This window comes from Muntiacus reevesi, chromosome 2, assembly GCF_963930625.1.
Source record: "Muntiacus reevesi chromosome 2, mMunRee1.1, whole genome shotgun sequence".
NCBI lineage: Eukaryota > Metazoa > Chordata > Mammalia > Artiodactyla > Cervidae > Muntiacus > Muntiacus reevesi.
Window position 1 is genome coordinate 64,565,852 of NC_089250.1, and position 22,782 is coordinate 64,588,633.

General features: G+C 55.9%; 1 protein-coding gene across 5 annotated transcripts in view; it reads left to right on the forward strand.

Annotated features, from left to right (window-relative positions):
* Window positions 1-1,596: 1,596 nt before the first annotated feature.
* Window positions 1,597-22,782, forward strand: part of SRC (SRC proto-oncogene, non-receptor tyrosine kinase) — a 55,384-nt gene continuing 34,198 nt past the window's right edge. For 4 of the 5 annotated variants that reach the window (XM_065921971.1, XM_065921972.1, XM_065921975.1 and 1 more), the window contains exon 1: window positions 1,598-1,925. The gene's annotated coding sequence lies outside the window, so the exon portion shown is untranslated. Of the gene's footprint in view, window positions 1,926-22,782 lie in introns of all 5 variants that reach the window. The other variant, XM_065921977.1, reaches the window with a different exon arrangement.

Sequence of the window (22,782 nt, forward strand, 5' to 3'; positions counted from 1 at the left end):
CCTCACTCTTGTCAGTTCTCACCTTCCCAGAAGTCGTCTGTGGACATGTTTGCTCCTGTTTCATAGGCGAGGGGACCTAGGCTGGGGAAGGTGATGGACTCGCAGAAGGTAGAGCAGCTGGGCAAGCAGTCTAGATTTGAACCCAGATCAGTCTGGCTTAAGGCCTTGCTCATTCTCGGTCTCCCGGATACTGTATTTTACCCTGAGGCCCTTGCCGCCCACAGTCTAGAGTTTCCCTCCCTGTTCCTCTCAGGAGAAGTCCAGGCTTTTCCCACTTGACCTGGACTTGGCTTTACTTTCCCATCTGTGAAATGGGAAAACTTTCAGAGAAGGAAAACAGAGGCAGATGGTGGCATTTAAAGCTGGATTCAGACCCACCTTCCCTGTGCAGTAATCCCAGGAAAGTGAAAGAAAAGAAAGTGAAGTCGGTCAGTCATGTCCAACTCTTTGTGACCCCGTGGACTGTAGCCTATCAGGCTCCTCCGTCCATGGGATTCTCCAAGCAAGAATACTGGAATGGGTTACTATTTCCTTCTCCAGGGGATCTTCCCAACCCAGGGATCAAACCCAGGTCTCCCGCATTGGAGGCAGACACTTTAACCTCTGAGTGACCAGGGAAGCCCCAGTAATCCCAGGAGGACCTGTGAAAAGCCAAGGGCAGGACTAGCACATGTGTTCAGTTGTGTTTGACTCTTTGCGATCCCATGGACTGAAACCTGCCACCAGGTTCTTCTGTTCATGGAATTTTCCAGGCAAGAATACTGGAGTGGTTTGCCATTCCCTTCTCCAGGGGATTTCCCCACGCCAGGGATCGAACCCACATCTCTTGCACTTTCAGGCAGGTTCTTTACCACTGAGTATAATTGCCACTAAATACCTGCTTTGGCCTCTCCTAAGGGGCTATGGCAACCCACTCCAGTATTCTTGCCTGGAGAATCCCATGGACAGAGGGGCCTGGTAGGCTACAGTCCACAGGGTTGCAAAGAGTTGGACACAACTGAGCGACTTCACTTTACTTCACTAAGGGGCTTACTGGAAGCCCCTTGTAAGTTCCTTATCTGGAACTTACTGGCTTCTTAGTTACTTTTTTTTTTTTTTCTTCTGATGCACATTAAAATGAATGGATATCTATTAAGATAAAAGTGTTGCTTCTTACCACACTGTCCTGCCTGCCTCAGCCCCCAGTTTGGGAAATTCAGGTCAAGGCCAGGGTCCAAGACCTGGTTCTTGTCAGGTGAGTCCCTTCTCTGTGCCTCAGCTTCTTCGTCTGTAAAATGGGGGTGATCATTGGCCTACCCAGTCCACTTGGTTGGTAGAAATAGATCCTAAAGTTGACCTGAACAGCTTAGCGTGACACCTAGTAAGGAATGAGTGCTCCATCAGTGCTGCTGTTACTGATTATTAGTAATAATTTCATGAGAGGTAGATTTGGGGTCAGTTGGATGGATGGGTTGGGAGGAGTCGGGGAGGGCATTTTGGCTTGAGAGCTGATGGGTGGGTGCCCCATGGGTAGGGAGCACTCTCAGGGCGGGGTGGGGGGCGGGGCTTCCGTGCCCGGTGCCCCCGCCCTTCCATTCCCTGGCCGCCGGGCCCCCGGGCGTGGGGAGGCCGCGCGCGGGACTCTCCCAGGTCACCGGCGGGGACCGGTCCCGGCACGCTTCCTCCTTCCTCCCCCTCCCGGCGGCCTGCCGGGCCCCTCCTCCCTGCTCGCGCGCTCCCTCCCTCCTCTTCCCCTCCCCGGGCCGCCGCCTCCTCCTCCTCCTCCGCCTCCCTTTCTCTCTCGATCTGTCTCTCCCGGCCCGGAATCCATTCCGGCCCGGGAGCCGGAGCGGCCAGGCCGCCGTGTGCCCGAACCCCTGGCCGTCCGGCGGTCAGTCCTCCGGTGCGTCTGTCTGCCCGGTGCGTCCGCCTGCCCGCCAGTCCAGGTGAGCGCCCCCCGCCCCTCCGCCGGCCCCGGCTCCCGGCCCGCGTGAGGAAGCCCCCCGGCCGGGGACCACCCTGGCGTCCGATCGCTGGGCCGCGGGGGCTCCTGCCCCCCCTCCAACCCTCACCCCTCGAGCCGAGCGGCGATCCCGGAGCGCAGGGCGGGCGCACCGGGACTTGACTGGCGCGGCCTTTTGTTGTGATGCCGCGGGGGGGAGGGGGCTGGGTGGGGGGCGTAGGGGTCTTGTCCGCGCGAGGAACCCCCCTCCCGCTCACCCTCCCTCTGCGGGCCCCCTGAGAGCAGCGAGCCGGGCCTGAGCCCCCAGGCCAGGTCTAGGCCAAATCTGAAATCTGAACCAGTCGGCGCCGCCTCTGGCCGCCGCTACCCAGCCTGGCGCCCCTAGCCTGGGATGGAAGGTGGAGAGGGGCCGGCAGGGTGGGCCTGGGGGCGCCGGGCAGGGGATGCCGGGCCAGGACACCAGGATCTCCTTGTCCTCATGGGGCCTTGGGTAGGGCCTGGTGCTGCTGGCCTGGAAAGGACTGGGCCAAACTGTGTTTGGTCCCAGCTGCCCACAGCCCCTAGGCTCGTCTCTGGGCAGGCCCTACCTCTTGTCTTCTCAGAAGTTGGCAAAAGTTTAAGATTTCGCCACCAGGCTGGTCCATCTGCCTGCCTGGGCTGGGGTTGGTGGTGGGTTTGAGTCCCAACGGGGGCCACCACTTTCTTGCCCTGCTGTGCTTCCTCAAGCAACTGCCTGCCCTCTCTGAGCTGGGGGCCCTCATCAGGTCCAGCTGTGAGCCTGGCTGGGCTGGTGGAAGGACTGGGTGAACAGAAGGGCCCACCTGTGGGGTAGCAGGTCAACCTCTGGGGCCTTCAGGCAGACTTGAGAGCGGACAGAGCCGGTGTGGCCTGGGGTGAGGCCTCCCCGGCTTCAGGGACACTGTCCAGCTGGGGCAGTGGTCTCTGGATCACCTGGGGTGACTCCAGGCCTGGCTTCAGTCAGCTGAGATCAGACTTGATTTCAAGAATGGAGCAGGTTGATGCTATTGCTGACCCTTATCTTGGCTTTCTGGCGGAGGAGACAAGACCTAGGCTTCTGGTCACACTGGGTTACCTGGGCCAAAGGACCGCCCCTCTGAGTCCGCTTGTGTGCGGTGGGTATCCCCAGGGGAAACCAGTAGGCACTTCTGCAGGTAGGGCCTTGGCATGTAGTAGGTGTTCAATAAATGAGCACGGTACTGGATGAATGGCCGGAAACAGATGGGCATGAGATGAGATGGCTGGCTCTTGTGGGGCTTATCCCAGAAGAGGGTGGATTTGTGTCCCCAAAGCCACCTCCTAACCTCTTGAGGAGGAACCAGCTTCAGTGCAGCCGCCCAGCACTTGAGACAACTCGCTTCTCCTTCTGGCTTCAGTTTTGTTCAGTATAAAATGGGCCCATGAGAATGATAGCTGCTAACATCTACCGAGGACCTCCTAGGAGATGGGGACTTTTGTGTGTCCCCTTTTCGCTGGGGAAGAGACTGAGGCTCTGAGAGCGGAAGTGACTTGACCGAGCCACACAGTTTGAAGCTGGAATGAGAGCCTAGAGCTCAGAGTCCCCCGGTCTGTCTGCCCTTGTTCCCTTCCAGTGATGGAGGAATGGGTGTTTCTCAGTATGGGACCAGGCACACGACAGTGTTGGAAAAGACTCAGATGAGTGATTGTGTGGAGGCCACGAGGCCCTTTGGGTGAGGTGGTGTGCCGTGGTGATGTGGTCTTTCCACCCAAGGAAATGATTTACAATGTGTCACCTCTCTCAGCTGACTGCCTGCCTGGGCCCTCCTGTGTGACCCCTGGGCCTTTGCTCCTGAAGGTGTCCCCGCCGGGAGTGCCCTCTCCTCTAAGAGCTGCTTGTCTGCTTTTGCTCTTTCAGGCTTCGTTTAAGGCCCACCTCTTCCAGGAAGGCCTCCCGGCTTTCCCCTCTCCCCTAGCCTCTTCCCGGGCATGAAGTATCCCCAGCTTATAGCCAGTTCCTGCTTTGGCTTCTACCATGATTGTGACCTGGGAGTGGTGGGGTGGTGGGTGGGGGCAGGTTGTCTGGCTCTCTCAAACCCCAGGAGCCAGGAAGGAGATGGTTCAGTGGCCTGTGACCAACCACCCATTCCCTGAATCTCAACTGACCCCGTTTTCCCAAACCGGCCGAGATACAAGCATCCATGGCCCTGTATTGAGTACCTATGATGTTCTAGGAGCTTTGATCTTGAGCTGAGCAGTGTGTGATGGGTTAGCAGTGGGAGCTGTAGGAGACCTTGGGAGGCTTCCAGGAGGTGGTGACCAGGGGTTGGGGGGGGCAGCATTTTCCTCGACAAAGAAGGGGACACAGTTCTCTTTCTTTCTTTCAACTCAGACATGTCCCAGGGCCCCGGGGGGAGGCTCTGGGACATGTGTGGGAGTGGTCAGCCTGGGTGGGTCCTTGCTGGGGAATTGTGAACAGTCCTGGCTGCCCAGAAATGTAAGTCTAGAGGGTGAGCCAAGTATAACAGCAAACAAGTTACCGAGTAAATGAGTATATAATCACAGATGTGATAAGGGTTCAGAGAGAGAGGTGTGGGGTGCAGAAGAGTCGTGAAAGAAGCATGGAGGAGTCTGCAAGGCACGGAGCTGGGGATAGGGCTTACCAGGCAGAGGGAACTCATGTGCAAAGGCCCTGAGGCAGGGAATGTGTGCTATTCTGGAGAAACAATGGGAAAGTCTGGAGCACAGAAAATTAAGGCGAGCAGGTGAGAGGTGAAACGAGGGGATGTTATCAGCCGGGCTGGGCCTTGTGGGGCCACATGGGCCTTGGGAAGGAGTTTGGCCTCCGTCTTCACACAAGGCGCTGATAGGTGTCCCCTGTGCAAACAGCTCCATCTTGGAGACCAGGGGGTTCAGAGCTGACCAGGTCACCTGGGAGAAGTAAATATGTGGGCTGGACTCCATGTATTCTGTGGGGGCCTAGATCAGGTGTCAAGAGGAGGAGGCATTGGAGGCTGGGCTTTGAAAGTAGAGTAGGAGTTCGGTAGCAGGAAAGCAGGACAGGCTGAGAGCCAGGGGTAGGGGCATGGAGATACCATGCCCTCCAGAGTGGCTGGAGGCTGGGAGCAGGAAGGGGTCGGCTGGGGAAATGGAGACTAAGGTACAGTAAGGACTCAGGAGTCAGACAGGCCTGCATTCAAGTTCTGACCGTGTCTGCTTGCCATGTGTCCTTGGCTCATTCATCCTATCTTTTTGAGACTCATCTTCCTTGTCTTGAAAATGGGAAGAATAAATATCTCCCTGTGAGTTGAGGGTTCAAGGAGGGCTGTAAGCCTAGTGCCTGGAACCAGCAGGTGCTCAGGGGAGTGGGACCTGCCTTGTGCGGTGTGAGCACTGGGCGGGTCAGTTGCCCCGATGAGTTGACCCTCCCCAGCTGTCCCGTGAAGCCTTCGAGGGGATGAGCTCACTAATTCTGAAGGTGCTGACCTCAGAAAGGATATTGGTGGTCAAGGCCATCCGTACACTGGGTGACCAGAGTCCTGCCTTGCCCTGTCTGTGTGAGGAGGCTGAGCTGGGGAGAGTTCTGTGGGTCCAGCCTGTCCCAACTTTTGGAAAGCTTGCCTTCAGTGATATTAGCCCATTTTCCATCTGTGAATACTGATACCCGGAGGGGGAAGACACTTGGTAGGGTCTCCCAGTTGCCAAGTGACAGGGCTGAACCTGGGCTTGGGGCTCTGGGCTCCTAGTCCAGGGCAGGGCCTCCCGTGCCTCTGAAGGCCTAAGAGACCCTTCAGAGACCTCCGCCCCCTGCCCTGGGCCTTTTGACCAGAGCCTCATTTCCTGCCTCAGCTGTGTGGCCACTGGCCTCTATCTCTCTTGGGTTCTCCCAGCCCTTTACTTCCCCTCCGCTCCTCCTCCCCACTTATCTCCCTGGTAAACCACTCTGGTCTCCACTTGAGCCCCTAGAGGGTTGGGGGCCACTTCCTTGGGGGCACCTCAATTTCCTCATCTGTGAAGTGGAATGGTATGAGTCATGGCTCCTGGGGTGTCCCAAGGGGACTGAAATAAAGTGTTTAGCACACATTAGCTGGATGAATAGGGGCGGGAGCAGCTAGACACATGGTCGAGTCCATCGTTTTCTGGCAGCTAACACCTGCTTCCTGTGACTCAGTTTCTGAAGCTGTAAAATGGGCATGGGGCTTGCACTTAGTAGGGCCAAAAGGAGGATGAGGTGAGGCCATAACCTAGGCTCTCACCTGGTGGCTGGCTTTGTATCTCTGTTTCTGGGGAGGGTGACCCTGGAGGCACCTCCCTGTGTTCAAGGCCCCGTTCCCAGCTGTCTGTCCAAAGGCAGATCACTCAGCCTCTCTGAACCTCAGCTTGTGCACACCTCCCTCCTTAGGATTAAATCAGCAATTGTCTCCCAGCGGTTGAAACTACTGGATGTCCAGTAAATGTTACGTCTTTCTTCCTTCCCCTCCCTTACGTGCATGCTAAAGTCACTTTAGTCGTGTCTGAGTCTTTGCAACCCTATGGCTGTAGCCTGCCAGGTTCCTCTGTCCGTGGGATTCTCCAGGCAAGAATACTGGAGTGGGTTGCCATGCCCTCATCCAGAGGATCTTCCTGACCCAGGGATCGAACCCGGGTCTCTTATGTCTCCTGCACAGACAGGTGGGTTCTTTGCCACTAGCTCCACCTGTGAAGCACTCCCCTCCCTTGGGGAGGACTCAGATGTTACCCAATCTAGGAATGGCCCGAGGTCTCAGATCCCCCAGACCTGGACTGCTCTGTTAAAAAACATGCTGAGACCCAGTCTGAGGCTTCATGGGAAAGAGTGCTGTGATAGATTAGTAACATCAGATATCACTGGGTATGCACCATGAGTTTGTCATTCCTGATCTATTCTGAGCTTCTCTTTTCACAGATGGGGTAATTGAGGCCAGAAAGACCCAGGACATAGTATTCAAGCAGGGTGAAAAATGCACATCTATCTTCATCCAGGGCTCTCCCCACCCAGCCAGCTTGTTCGCAATACAGCCCCACAATACAATGCAGGGGTCGGGGAGGCTGAGTCAAGGAGTAGATGCTTGGGGAAGATCCCAGAGCTGGAAGTCAGAACCCCAATTTCCCGGCTCCTTGCTGCAAGACCTTGAGCAAGTGACTTCCCCTCCAACCTGGGCCTCAGTTCCTCTCCTCCTTTTGAAACTGTCCAGCAAAGTTCCAGAATAAAATGAGAAGCCAGAGAGGAGAAGTAGCCCAGTGATCTTGCCCAAGTCTCTTTGTGCTCCATTCCTCAGGTTCCTTATCTGTCTGGTGAGGGCTCTTCCCTCCTGAGGTTCTGAGACAGGGATCCTAGCCGGGATTCTCCAGGGCCTGGCCCCGGCTGTGTCCTTATTGATGCTAGCTGGGCCTGGGGATGTCAGTGGGGCTGGGGTCTGTTGAGAGGTAGGGGGGTGGGTCTTTGGGGTCCTCAGACCTACTGGGCTGTGAGGCAGATGCAGGCAGACTCCTGCTGCTAGGGGATGGAAATTGGGGTTGGAGTGGCATCCGGAAGCTTGGTCTCTCTCTGTCTTGTTTTGTTGTTTAGTCGCTCAGTTGTGTCTGACTCTTTGTGACTCTACAGATTATAGCCTGCCAGGCTCCTCTGTCCGTGGAATTCTTCAGGCAAAAATACTGGAGTGGGTGGCCATTTCCTTCTCCAGGGGATCTTCCCGACCCAGGGATCGAACCCATGTCTCCTGCAATTGGCAGCAGATTCTTTACCACTGAACCACCTGGGGAGCTCCTCTTTCCGGCTGCTTTATCCAAATTCTCGGTCTTGACTTTTACTCTATCTGATGTCAATGTCCCGGTCACAGCAAGGTGACTCATTCCATCCTTTGTGTCATCCGGGGGTGGGAGGAATTTTTGTTTCTATTACACAGAAGAGGAAACTGAGGCTCAGAGAGGCCCAGAGCTGGAGCCACAATCACCTATCCGAGTGTGAGCCCAGATTTCTAGCTTCTGGTTGATGTGTAGCATCTGAGTCCCACTGAATGAGCTCAATTTATCTGAAGTCTTGCCCTGGGAATAGCATGGATGTGTGACCGGGCTGACAGACGATCCTGCCTTCCTGAGCTTCCAGCTCTGGCTGGTGCATCTCCACTCAGATCTTGAATCCTGGGACTTGCAAGGATCTCCCAGCTCCCAGGATCAGCATAGCATGGGTGTTCTGTGGACGCTACTTCCACTCAGAGTTTTGGAGCGAATGGGTTCTGGGTTCAAGTCCTGGCTGTGCCCCTTGTCTGCCATGTGTAATTGCAGGGAAATGATGGCTCTGAGCATGAGTCTCCCCATCTCTGAAGTGGGGGTGGCAGGGCCAGTGCAGCTTTGAGCAGGTGGCGTGAGGGTCAGGCGAGCCAATGTGTGTCTGCTCTGGCGCAGGGCCTGCATGCAGTCCCTGCTTATGGTTTCTGAGTGCCTGTGATTGTGAAGGTAATTCCGTGATGAGGCGGGAATTCTGGGTCTCTGCAGGCTGGCGGATCCAGGAACCCTGAGGCCTGAGACTGGACGCCCGTGTCCAGGCTTGTCCACTGGGACAGGGATGGGGGCGGGGAGGTTAACTATAGACAGACGGGTTTGGTGGCCGCACCAATTGGAAGCCGCCAGCATCCTCCAGCCTCCCTGAGCCCACCTCCCGCCTCAGCGCCTGCCCTCCTGTGGCTTGTGAAGGCCTTTGAGTGTCCTGAGCCCTGGTATTCAAGGACTCCCTTACTGAATGGGTCCATTTCTCCAAAAGTGGCTGCTATTTGAGCACTGCGTGCTTTGCATCTTTGCCTGCTGGGCCTGGAGTCAGGGACTGTTACTGCTCTTGTGATTTGGGGGAGGCACAGCTGAAGCTGAGGGAGGCTGGAGGGGCCCAGGGCCCACAGCAAGAGCTCCTGGACATGGCAGTCTGGACCGCGCTCTTCCCTCCGCTCCGCCCTGTCGCCTCCCAGTTTCCTCTTTCACTCAGGTGACCCGTTAGCCTTTCTCAACCATCGGCTGTCTTCCTGTCGGCCCCAGGCAGTCCAGCGTCCAGGCTTTGACTCTGCGGGTCCTGCTGCCAAGCGTTCCCGCCCTCTCCCTCCATCTCCATGTGACTGAGATGTCTCTGCTTCTGGAAAGTTCTGGCTGACCACCCTCTGCCGTAACCCAAGTCTACACTTTCCAAGCTCCTCTGTTCCCCCGCCCCCATTCTCTGTCTTCTCTCATGGCTCTAGCATATTCTACCTTAGATGGCAAGTCACAGGATTCTTCTTGCCTCTAAGGGAGTACAGTGATCATCATCACTCTCAAGGGTGCCACGCTTTGTGGTTTACCAAGCACTTTTCACCATCACCTTTGATCATCCCCAGCAGGGCTGGGAGGGGGACAGACCATCTAATAATCTTCATTTGGGGAATTCCCTGGTGATCCAGTGGTTCGGACTCTGTCCTTCCATTGCAGGGGTTCAGTCTCTGGTCAGGAAATTAAGATCCTATAAGCCTCGCAGCCAAAATAAAAAACCCAGCAGACTTCATTTGGCAGGATGAAGACATGGAGGTCTCAAGGCAGGATCATGCCAGGCACTGCTTTCTCCGCGTAGGCAGGCTGAACTGAGCCGCCCTCCCTGCATACACTCTCAATCCTTCCAGGGAGGAACTCCTCCCTCAGGGCCCTGTGAAAGCCTTGACTTAGTAGCAAAAGGAGGAGCCAGAAGTTCAGAGAGGTTAAGTGATTTGTCCGAGATCACACAGCCTGGAAAGCTGGCAGGGCTCGGAGGGTTCCCTTTAGGAATTAGAGAAGAGGTAGGCTGTACCCCACTTCCTGCCCCTGCAGAGCAGAGAATCAGATACAACCCAGATCCTGGAGGAGCAGTGAGCTGTCGGCCCAGCCCTGAAGCTTCTTTCCTGAGCACAGAGTTGAGCGCTCGCTCAGTGGCAGATGAATGTCCGTGTCCCGTCCCCACAGCGTCCCTGCGAGGCAGCAGTTCTGGCCCCATTTTACCAAAGAGGAAATAGAGGCTCAGAGGAGCAAAAGCACAGTGGCTTGGGTGCGGACCCAGGGCCTCCTGAATACTGCAGGCCTGCTCTGCCCCATCCTCTCTACCTCCTGCCTGACCCCTAACCTCTCCTCCAGCCCCTCCCCACTGTTCCTCTCGGGGCAGCGTGAAGGCCAGGAGACTCCTCTGGAAAGCCCCCCGCCGTCCGCAGCCCCCAGGCTTCTCCTCTGCCTCCATGCGAGCTCTGTGACTTTGTGAGTCAGCTCACCATTCTGTGCCTCAGTTTCCCCATTTGAAAAACAGGCCCGATGGCAGTATCTGTATCACAGACTTGTTCTAAGGATCAAGTGAGGCATTATGCGTGATGCTTTGAGCAATGCCAGCACGTGGGAAATGCTCAGTACGTGTTGGCTGTTGCTTTATTATAATTTGTATCAAGCCTTCCCAGGTGGCACTAGTGGTAAAGAACCTGCCTGCCAATGCCGGAGACGTGAGAAATGCAGATTCGATCCCTGGGTCAGGAAGATCCCCTGGAGGAGGGCGTGGCAACCTACTCCAGTATTCTTGCCTGGAATATCCCATGGACAGAGGAACTTGGCGGGCTATGGCCCATAGGGTTGCAAAGAGTCGGACAGGATTGAAGCAACTTAGAACACATGGGGAGGAATCACAGCTCCAGTCTCCAAATAGGAAATCTGAGACTCAGAGAAAGGAAAGAGTATCCACCAGGTCAATCCATAGAGGAATGTCACAGCCAGAGAGATCCTGGGGCACATCGCACTTTCCAGATGGGGAAACTGTCTGCTTGTAGGACTCAGTTTTCTCATCTGTGCAGTGGGTCTGTGCATATTTGAGGGGAAACAGTTGTATCACATTGTCCCAGGGTGGTTCCTCAGTCCTCAACCACGCTAAGGGGAAGGTCAGAAGGATGTAGGGGCTCTTGTTCTATCTGGGGTTCTCTGGCCCTGAGCTATGCCAAGTCCCCAAGGCTGGGCTGACCTAGGAAGGTGAACCAGGCCCTGCCAGGCCTCCTGGGTGGTCCTCTGGCTGCCACCACCCAGGTCCCACCACCTTCCATCTGGGCCGCCTGCCTCCCCTGCTCTGTGTCCTGAGCCAATGGCTTCTCTTTTTGAGCCTCAGTTTTCTTATCTGTGAGATGGGGGCAGGAGTCTCTTCCTCATATGACTGTTGGGAAGATTTGATAAGCTCATTCCCCCCAGGTGCCCGCCTGTGTCAGGCTTATACAAAGTGCCCAGTCGGTGGCCACAGTGCCAAGGAGGGGCAGAATTCTGACTGACAGCCAGAGCAACAGATTCTGGGCAGAGGATGCAAGTGAGCAAAGACTGGGCGGTGGGGCAGTTTAGGGAGCACCTGGTGGGTAGGTGGGGGCAAGTGGGATTGGATTGGGACTAACCCTTCGGGAGGTGGGCGGGGTGTCTGCACTGTCTCCGGCTGCCGTGGTGTTGACCTCCCCACCCACCAAACTTTAGATCTCCCCTTGCAGCCTTGGGAGCAGCCACCTGCCCTCCCCACCCCCACCCCTGCCAGGTGTTCCCGGAGGCCCTGGAACCAGATGAGCCTCCGTTCTATTTGGGGACAATTCTGCTGTTCCCATTTCTCTCCTGTGCCCTAGTTTTAGAAACAACGTGGGTTTGGTTACCAGTTGGCCGTTGGTGGAAAGCCCCCCTCCCCCACTCCACCCCTACCTTAGACCTGTGGGCAGTGTGGGCAAAATAGGAGTCAGTCCTGCTTCTGGGAGTTGCTCCTGGCTTCTGCCCGTAGGTTCTCCAGGCAGGGGGTTGGCAGCTGGCCTTTGGACTATCTGCTGGTGAGATGTGGGCCTTGGGCTGGGTGCCAGGAGGCACTCTGGGAGTACCCTACACCCCGGGGAGCCAGACACAGCCCCTGATCATGGCCCCACTACCGGGTAGATGCCATATGAACTGGGGCAGCTGTTATAATGCCAGAAGGGCTTTACAGAGGAGGTGATACCTGGCCTGAAGCTTAAAGTATGAGCAGGAGCTCATGAGGGAAAGAGAAGGGTGAGGGCCTGCCAGCGAGGAGAGACAGGGTGAGCAAAGATCTGGGGAAGTAGGGAGGTCAGATCCAAGGCAGTTAGATGGTGATGAGGTTGGTCAGGCAAAGCTTCGGACTGCGACTTCTGGGAGCAGGGCTGGCTTCTTGCAGGAGGTGTGAAGGGAGGGTGGAGAGAAGGATCAGACTGGGCTACTATTGCCAAGTGAAGGCAACCCACAGAGGCTGGGGTTCAAGATAGGGATCAAGAGTCCCTAGCTGGGACAGAAGGGAGGGGCTGGCCTGGGATCTTGGAGAAGTGAGTCAGGGAAGACTTCCTGGAGGAAGCCATACATATGACATCCCTGGAAGAATGGAATGGTTCTCTGGGAGCAGGTAGAACTTGTGAAAGGCCTGAAGGTACAGTGTGAGTAGCTCTGCTCTTGTTGGAGCTCAGAGGATCTGTAGAGTTTTCTCCTGGCAGGTGGCTGGTACCAATCAATGGAGGGCTGGGAGTCCCTCCCTGGGCAGTCTACACACTGCCCGTGGGCAGCAAGGAGAAGCCACAGAGGGGGGGTGGTGGTGGTGATGGGCAGCACTGGTTTGCCTGGCCCTGCAGTTAGTGCCCACTGAGGGTAGGCATCCCGTTGGCACTGTGGCCTTGGTGAAGTGGCCCTGAGGACTGCCCTGAGAGCAGATGGGCCTGGAGAGAAGGTGGGTGCCAGGGAGGCAGGTAGCAGGTCTGGGATTGACAGGGGAGCGGCGGGTGAGGGGTGGGGGAAGTCCGCCCCCCGGTCTGTCTGCACGCTTAGCATTTCCCTGTGGACACCTGCCTGGCAGGAAGTGGTGTAAACGTGTTGGGGCCTGGCCGGCAGATTGCGAAGACACCCTGGGCATGGGCTGGGCATGGAGCGAGGGTTCCGGGTTCAGAGCCTGACACCCCCCCCCCCTTGTTGGGTAAACCTCGAAAGGGCAGTGGTCTTCTGCTAAGGGTGAAGGACCAGGTGTGTTTGCCCACTTGTACCTCCAAAAAGGCGCATCCACCCTTCTGAACCCAGAGACAGGGCGAGTTGAGCGCAGGGGCTGAAGATGCTGGTGCCAGGTGGGCTTGGGTCTGAATCCCGGCTTTGCTCTTTGCTGGCTGGGAGACCTTGGCCAAGTGACTTTGCCTCAGTTTCCCCTTATGTAAAAATGGGAATCATCCTAGAATCTCCCTCCTAAGGGCTCCCAGGGAGGATTAATGAGATTTTAGAAGGCTGTGCCCAGTACCATGCCAGCCCCTGGGATCCGGCTTTGGAGCTGCTAGCTCAGCTGACCGGGGGTGCTGGGACCTACTGGATGGCTGAGGGGCAGCTTCCGGTCTGCCCCGGGCTCTCAGCACTGAGGACAAAGCCCCTTTGTGGTGGGACAGATGGAGCCTGGGAGCGCCCCCCTCTTTGGGGACCAGGGGGCCGTCTGCCCCTCCTCCTCACCCATTCCCCGGGGTGGGGGGGAAGGAGCTTCCTCAGATCGAGAGGATGGGAAATGAAAGTCAGGCTGTGCAGGAGCAGAGACTCCAGCTGCAGGGCCTGGCTGGTGAGCTTGGGCGGGCCCTTCCCTTTTCTGGGCCACCTTCTCAGAGCCCCGGGCATCTCTGGTAAGTCTCAGGCCTACGGTGTGTTCACTTATTCATCCATCCATCCATCCATCCATCCATCCATCTATCCATCATCCATCCATTCATCCATCTATCCATCATCCATCTATCTATTATCCATCCATCATCTATCCATTATCCCTCCATCCATCCACCATCCCTCTATCCGTCCATCGTCCCTCCATCCATCCATTTGTGCATTCATCCAGTAATTGCCAAGTACCGACTCCATGCTAGGCCCTATACTTTGGCCAGTGTCCGTTCTGACTGGATGGCACCCAAGCATCCCAGCTGTGGATGTTACACCTGCTGCAGAGAATTCGACTGCGAGTGAGACAGAAGTGGCCCCGGTCCTCCTCCTCAGACATGTACTCATCCAGTGTGTTATGTCATCACAGCTATGGTCCCCGCTAGAAGGAGAAGTTGAAGGTTCTCACTTGGGGGAGGTCAGAGAGGCCTCCTGTGAGGAGGTGGCTTTTAAAATGAGACTCAAAGAGAGAGCGGAATTGGCTGAGTGTGTTGCTGTTTAAACTGGTAGTTGGGACTGGCCTGTCTGAGCAGGAGACGTTTTAGTAAAGCCCCTGAAGGAAGTAGGCGCTGGTGGAGGGAACAGCAAGTGCCAAGGCTCCAAGGCAAGTGCGTATTGGGTTCTTAGGAAAAGGGGAAGTGACCAGCGTGGGTGGAGCAGGAGAGAAGGGGCGTGGGGCGGGCAGTGTCCACGGGGGGACCTTGGAGGCCCCCCAAGCCCGCTCCAAGTCTTTCGTCTTGGAGTGAGGGCTGTGAGGGGCGTTAAGCAGGAATGATGGGTTCAGATAGACGTTTCAGAGACACTCTCTGCAGGCAACCGGCCAGCCTAGGGGGTTGACCTGAGCGGTGACTCTGGTGGGAGGGAAGGAGGTGGATTCAGGTTGTGTTTGGAGGTGGGAGTGACAGGGCTTGGAACTGGGTTTCGTGAGGCACAGGAAGAATCATCCTTCCTCTCTTGGGCTGCTGGTGATGCGGGGCTGAGTCTACACCTCACACCACTGGGCTTCCTGTTCTCGTTTACTCCTCTCCCCCTGATCCATCTGGAGGCACGGAGGCCAAGCAGCTTCTCCACCTTGTCCTGAGGGCTGGACTGAGTTTTCCGGGTCCTGAAGCTTTATTTATTTTTATTTATTAGAAGAGGAAATTTATTTATTTTTAAATTTTATTTTAGAAAACATTTTGGCCGTACCATGCGGCATCTTAGTTCCCAGACCAGGGATCGAACCCGTGCCACTTGCAGTGGAAGTCTGAAGTCTTAACCACTAGACCACCAGGAAAGTTCCTCCCTTCTGTGGCTTTAGACAATGGTGTACCTTAGGCTTGGAGAAGGAAGTGGCAACCCACTCCAGTGTTCTTGCCTGGAGAATCCCAGGGACGGCAGAGCCTGGTGGGCTGCTGTCTATGGGGTCGCACAGAGTCAGACACGACTGAAGCGACTTAGCAGCAGCAGCAGCAGTACCTTAGGCTAACCTGGCAGGATCCTACCAATTTTATAGATGAGAAAACTGAGACTCAGAGTGATACACCCATGACCTGGGTTACACAGTAGGGGTAGGGTTAGGGCTTGGCCTCTCAGGATTCAGGAAGGCCTATGGATTTTGGAAATATGGACCCTGCCCACCTCCTCCAATTCCAGCTATAGATTTCAGGGGGTACCTGAGATTTCTTTCCTACTTTGAGCTGTCTTCTGGAGAGAGAGGCTGTCTGTGTGACCTCAGGGGTGGGGTTGGGGACCTGGACATCAACTTGCCATGTAATCTGGGCCTCAGTTTCCTCTGCTGGGAAATGGGCACAGTGACAGTCCCTACCTCACAGTGTTGTTGGGAGGACCAGATGAAACAGTGCCAGGCACAGAGTAAAGTGTTCAGTAACTACCAGGTATATTTATTATTGTTGTTTCTGTGGGGAGTAAGGATGTGTGTGCAAGTCTAGGCTCTGGCCATGTCCACCCCAGGGGTGGGCTCTGGGGGAGGGCTGGAGTTGACAAGGTGGCCTCTTCTAGATAACTCTGCAGGTTGGGATGGAAGAAAGTCACTGGAACCCATGCCCAGCGCCGCTTTCCAGCTGGGGAAATGGTCTGGACCGGCCCGGATTGGCCGAGAGCTGTGCTGCACCTGGGTGCGGAGCGGGGCTTTACACCAGCATGCCTGCTGCCTTGTTGAGCTCCGACATCACCACCTTCCCCGTTTCGGGCTTCCAGGCTGAGGACAGGTCCTAGGGCTTGGAACTGGGTTTCATGGGGCACAGGAAGAATCGTCCTTACTCTTGGGCTGTTGGTGATTCAGGAAGGGATCCCGCCCTTTACAGAGCAGGTCAGGACCTAGGGTCTGGAAAGGGGGTCTTCTTCCTGTTCAGAAAGAAACCTAAAAGCTGCCTGGACTGGAACAGTTCCATCTCCACTGGGCCAGGGTTAGTGGGAGCAGCACCATCGGCTTGCTGAACCGTCATCCTCCCGGGCCAGTGGGTCCCCGCTCAGGCAGCGCCCCTCCATCTGCCCGCCGTGCCAGCCTGAGCCTGCAGTGCCCACCCCGCCCCGGCCGCACTGGCAGAGCCGGTTTGAGGCCTGACAGCTGTGCGTGTGCTCGCGCCGGGAACACAGGACCAGACATGTCCTGGCTGCCCTGGCCGGTGGATGGCCCCTGGCTCACGCTTCACTCACCCTGGCTCATGCAGCAAGCATCCTTGGTACCCAGTCTGTGCCTGAGCCGTGCAGGGCGGGGCTCGGGGCCTAGAGCTGTCTCAGCCTTGCGCGCTGTCCCGAGTAACCAGGGGTGTCAGAGGCTCAGCCACGGGCACAGGCCAGGCAGTGGCAGGAGAGCGCTGTAGTCGGGGCATAGGTTGTGGGGCTGGGCAAGCCTGGGATGGAGGCCTGTATCCCTTTATCTTAGGGGGCACTGGATAGGACCCATTCATCCCTCCCTCCCTCTGATCCTCCCTCCATCCCTCGTTCCATCTCTCCCTCCTTCCATCCCTCCCTCCATCTACCCCTACCTCCCACAAATATTTACTGGGTGCCAGGGGGCTTCCCTGGTGGCTCAGATACTAAAGAATCTGCCTGCAGTGCAGGAGACACAGTTCGATCCCTAGGTTGGGAAGATTCCCCTGGAGGAGGAAATGGCAACCCACTCCAGTATTCTTTTTTTTTTTTTTCATTTATTTTTATTAGTTGGAGGCTAATTACTTTACAATATTGTAGTGGTTTTTGCCATACATTGACATGAATCAGCCATGGATTTACATGTGTTCCCCATCCTGATCCCCCCTCCTGCCTCCCTCCCCATCCCATCCCTCTGGGTCTTCCCAGTGCACCAGCCCTGAGCACTTGTCTCATGCATCCACCTGGGCTGGTGATCTGTTTCACCCTTGACAGTATACTTGTTTCAGTGCTATTCTCTCAGAACATCCCACCCTTGCCTTCTCCCACAGAGTCCACTCCGGTATTCTTGCCTGGAGAATCCCATGGACAGAAGAGCCTGATGGGCTACAGTCCACAGGGTCACAAAGAGTCGGACTCGACTGAGCGACTAACACACACTATGTGCCAGACAATGTTCTAGAAGTGGGAGATTCTGCAAAGAAGCAATAAGACAAAAATCTGTGCTCTCACAAAGCTGACATTCTAGTTGGGGAGATAAAAGCAGAGCAAATAAGGAAAATATGCACATGGTCTGTAAGAACTTGATACGCTCAGTCGTGTCTGACTCTCTGCAACCCCAGGGACTGCAGCACGCCAGGCTTCCCTGTCCTTCATCTCCCGGAGCTTGCTCAAACTCATGTCCATTGAATCGCTGATGCCACCCAACCATCTCGTCCTCTCGTCCACTTCTCCTCCTGCTTTCAATCTTTCCCAGCATGTCATGGGTCAAACATAAAGCTGGGAAGACTGGCTGGGATAGAGAATGGGTTGTGATTAGCTGATTAGATAGGATGGTGAGGGATGGGGGCACATGAGGAAGACTTCTCCCAGAAGCTCACATCCCAGGAGGGGAGGGAGGAGACAGGTCGTTCCCCGAGGCAAGAGAATCCAGGTAGAGGGAACAGACAGTGCAAAGACCATGAGGTAGGGGTGCACTGGAGTGCTGGAGAAACAGCATGGAGACCAGGGGAACAGAGTGAGCAAGGGGGAGAATGGCAGGAGGAAGGGACAGAGGGATGGAGGTCAGGGAGGGCCTCCGGGTCCTTCTGATGGTGACTCTTACTCCCAGTGAAATGGGGCTCCGGGAGGCTTTCTGAGGGCATCTGGTGGCTGTGTGGGAACCAGACCGTGGGGTCTGAGGATGGAGCCCCCAGACCAGAGAGACGACTACTGCGTTGGTCTAGTGAGTAGAGAGTGTGACAGTGGTTGGCCTAGCCTGGGGGCAGTTCATGGCAAGGGGCAGAGGCTCAAACATTGCTTTGCCTTATTTTCTTTCATATTCCCTTTTGATTTTTTCTTTTGGCCGTGCCACATAGCATGTGGGATCTTAGTTCCCTGACCAGGGATCGAGTCCATGTCCCCTGCATTGCAAGACACATTCTTAACTACTTGACCACCAGGGATGTCTTGACAGTGATTGTTTTTAATATCTATTTTATAAGTGAGGAAATGGAAGCACAGAGAGGTAGAGTAACTTTTCCAAGGCCACATAGCTAAGAAGGGTCAGAGCTGGGTTTTGAACCCAGGCAGTCCAACTCTTAATCTCTTTGTGATGGAGGCTATGTGAGCCCAGAAAAATAGGGCTATCTCTCTCAGTTGAAGGCAGGTGGGGTCAAGTGTGGCCTCTTTAGAGGGCACTAGATTTCCTGGAGTTGGCCGGGGCCAGGGATGTGCAGCTTCAGGAGGAAACAGCAGTGTGCAAAGGTCTGGAGGCTAGAGCATAATTCTGAGTCTAGGGAGGGTCAAGGGGTGGGGAGGAGAGAGCTTGCGGCAGCAAACCGCCACACCACCCCCATCCTTGGCCTTGATCCCGTGAACAAATCGTAGGAGCTTTAAGGGTTTTGGCCATCTTGCTACCTCTGTCCTTGGCCTCAGACTTGGATGCCCTCTCCCTCAGAGACCTCCCAGAGGTCCCCATTTCATGGATGAGTAAAAGGAGGCCTGGACCTTCTGGAGGTTACATGTCCAGGGTTGCACCTGCGGGCTCTGAGTTGGCGGGGTTGAGTTCAGGGCTGGCCGTGTGGAGGTGCCTGGCCGCCAGCTGCTCCTGCCCACCCGTGTCCCTGCGGGGGCTGGAGCGGAGATGGGGAGGAAGGGACACTGTGTGTTCCCAGAGCAGGGACGCAGCCAGAGCTGCTGGCAGGAGTAGCGGGTGCCGTGGGCAGGGGCCGGCTGGCAGCTGTCCCCCCCCGAAGCCTGTCAGCCATCAGCCAGCAGGGCTGGGGGTGCCTGGGAGGCATGACCCTGGAGAAGCTGGAACAGAGCAGAACTCATCACCTCAGTGTTCCCTGTGGTCACTCTGATACTGGGGGTGGGGGTTTCTGTTAAGGAATCCTTGGCATGCCAGGGCCTCTGCCCAGGTGCAGATGCTAAGGCCTGTGAGCGGGTGGGACTTGCAGAGATCACATGGAGATTCGGAGGGAAGCCTTCTGCTTAGCCACGTTGGGGCCAGGCCAGGTGGTAGCTGGCTGGATCCCTGAGACCAGCCTGATGTGTGGTCCTTTGGGCCCAGCATCTCCTCTTCCAGCTCCTCCTCACCCCAGTGCCCTTAGGCCTGGGGCACTGAGAATCTTCAGTTCAAGCTTAGTCCCACACCATCTTTCGAAGGCCCACCTCCACCTTAATGTGGTCTCCTGGTCTGTCCGCTGCCCTCCCCATCCGCCTGCTGGGCAGCTTGGCCTGGACTGTGGAGTAGAAGGGTAGGGGGCGGTCAGTGAAGCCTCCCAATCCTGTCAGCCTCAAAGATGCTCCCATGGCAGGAGGACTGGGTGCCAGTGCCCTTCCTCTTGGGTAGGGGCCTTGGAGAAGGGAGGTGGTAGGAAGTGGGGATGGGGGAGATGGAGACACCCACTGTGTGCCCATCTTTCCCCCCATTTTGCTGCTGGAAAAACTGAGGCCACATAACTTACACTGACCTGGGTCTTTGCCTTTCTTTAAATGGTCCCACCTCTGAGCCTTTGGTCAAGCAATTGCTTCTGCCTGGATCACGCTGCCCCTTCCTCTTTTCATAAACTGCTTACCTTTGGACTGCAGGTAAGATGTCCCCTCCTCCTGGAAGTCCACCATGATTTAGGTGCCTCCTCGGGAGCTGGAGATCACTGTGCTCTGACAGGATCGCTGTAGGATGAAGTCTTAGTAATCTGCCCCCATCCCGCTCAGCATGCTCCAGGGCCTGAGAAAATCTTCATGGGCTTCCCTCTCAAGTTTTCAGGTCTTTCTGAGCTAAATTGCTGGACGTGTCCCTCTCGGGACCTCCTTCAGACCTCCTCGTGCCTGGGCCTAAAGCCTGCAGCAACCCAGTTAGGCTGGAACCCACTCAGTCTAGACCTCTCACTTAATAACCCCCTGCACATCTGACCTTCCTGCCTCAGGACCTTTGCGCTGTGTCTACCTCCTGCATGGCCCTTCCCATGCCTCCTTGCAGATGCAGTGGAGAGAGGGTGGGCTTTGGTATCCTTGGGCCTGGCTTGGCACCCTGGCTCTCCACTTCCTAGCTGGGGCAGCTTCCTGGAGCCCCCATGTGCTGACATGTAAAGTGAGTGATACATAAAGTGGTTCCAGGGCTGTTGGGAGTATGGAAGGAGTACTGTGACCCCCAAGTGGGAGGACATGAACCCCAGGTGGGATGACATGAGGGGGAATGGTGTAGGTCTCCACACCGCCATCAGCACGCCCCGTTCCACCCCACCAGCCCGCATTGGAATAGCTGATGGCGGGATATTTTTTAAAATTACTTATTTGACTGTGCTGCATGGCAGGTGGGATCCTAGTTCTCTGATCAGGGATTGAACCTGTGCCCCTTTCTTTGGAAATGTGGCGTCTTAACCTCTGGACTGCTAGGAAAGTCCCAAGAGGTGGAATTTTTAAAAAAATATATTTATTTATTTGATTGCACCAGGTCAGTTGTGGCACATGGGGATCTTTAGTTGCAGCATGCAAACTCTTAATTGCAGCATGTGGGATCTAGTTCCCTGACCAGAGGTGGAACCCAGACCCCTGCATTGGGAGCGCGGAGTCCTAGCCACTGGACCACCAAGGAAGTTCCTCCCTCCTTCTTTTTTTTTTTTCCTTTCTTTAATAAGAGGTGAGATTTTAATCACGTCATTTAACCTTTCTCTGCTTCCACTTCCTCATCTGTAAAATGGGTTGAAAAGCATAGGACACAGTAGGCACTAAATACGTATTAGCTATTGCTTCCATTATCTTATTAGTGTCATTATTCATATTCCCTTCTCTGAAGCAGGACATTTTTCTATATTCCGAATCCACTTGTACAAAAACACCTCAGGTGAGCAGGTCATTGTTTTGAAAACCTGAAGGAAAAAAAGAATGAGAAGATTCCTGCTACACGTGGGAGGCCTCTGAGGAGGCAGGAAGGGGTGGCGGCCCCCATCTGTGAGATCAGCTTGAGGGCTGGCCCCTCTCCCAGGCTCCCCCAGACTCAACTTCCTTCCCGTGGACACGGCCAATGCTGGTGGTGCCTGCCCCGCCCCTGTAGGGCTGTTGCTAGGAGGCAAGGGGCATCAGCTGGGGACCCAGCCTTGCAGGTTCAGAGGGCTGAGAGGTTCATTTCAAACTAAGGGTTTTTCTTGGGCTGCGTGGACCAGCCCACTCCCCGTGTCTTGGCCTCCATTCCCCTAGCTGGAAATGGACCGGCCGAGGGCCCTGCTTAAGTCCCTGGTGTAATAACTCCCGGCGAGAGCCCAGCTGGCACCGGTGCCCTTGGGGAGAGGGGCCACGGTGGCCCGGGACCAGGAGAGCCAGGGTCCCCAGCTGGTCCTCTGCTGCCTTGGGTAGTGGCCTGGGCACCTGGCTTGGCTTTTCTGAGCCTCTCTCTGTTGCCTCGTCTGGGAGACTGGGCTGATCTTCCCTGTAAAGCAGGGTCCCGGTGAGAGCTGGAAAACTCAACAGTAACAATGGAAACTGTAAGGTAGCTGTGATGGTTGGAGCCCCGTTTATCCAGCATGGCCCGTGTGCCCAGGGCACATGTGGTTAGCTCCTTTGCCTTTGTAACTGTCCCGGGATCCTTATGGGTGTTTCCATGGTACTGAAGAACCAATTCATTAGGAAAGACCCTGATGCTGGGAAAGCCTGAAGGCAGGAGAAGGGGGCGACAGAGGATGAGGTGGTTGGATGGCATCACCGACTCAATGGACATGAGTTTGAGCAAGCTCTGGGAGATGGTGAAGGACAGGGACGCCTGGTGTGCGGCAGTCTGGGGTCGCAAAGAGTCGGACATGACTGAGCGACTGAACAATAGCCATGGTTCTGAAGGAGGCTCTGGTTGACTTGTTCGGAGTCCTCCCATGAGGCTAGGCAGGACCCCTCTTAACAAGGATGCTGCAAACCCCCCCCCCCCCCCCGCCCCGCCTGGCCCCGGTGGGTACCCGATGGGGCTTTTTTTGCTCCCTTCCCTCCAGAAGCACGACTCAGATGGGCTGAGCCCCTCCCCCACCTCCTCCACCTCCCCGCTCCTCTACCCCCACTTTCCCCACATAACCTCCGCCACCCACCCTTCCCACCCCTGGTCCTGTTATCAGGACACATTCCTGGACTGCCTGAGAACAGCTTCCACCCTGGGCCCTTTTGAGAAGGGGTGTGACTGCTGATACAGGCCCTGGCAGTGGCTCCCTTGGGGGATGGGTCCTGGGACATGAGATTACGGAGCCCAGATAATCTTGCTGCTGATGCGGTCTCTTTTGAGCTCTGTGACCTTAGGCTAGTCACTTGACCTCTCTGGGTCTCAGTTTCCTCATCTGCAAAATGGGACTGACCACATAGGGCTGCAGAAGGTTCACTTGGGCTTGTGCACACTGTATGTACTTCTCAGCCTGGTGCCTGGTACACAGGAGTCTCTCTATCCATCAACCAGGTGTTGTTATCATCTGAGAACCAGTTGTCCCTCCTCTTTGTGATGGTATCTGTATCTACCTTTTGCTGAGCACACCGTGGGATGGCCCCTGTAGGCCTCCTCTCCTCCGGGCCTCTGAGACACAGGGAGGGTGGAACTGGGAGAGGCCCTCTCTGGAAGTTGAGAAGGTGCTGTGTGA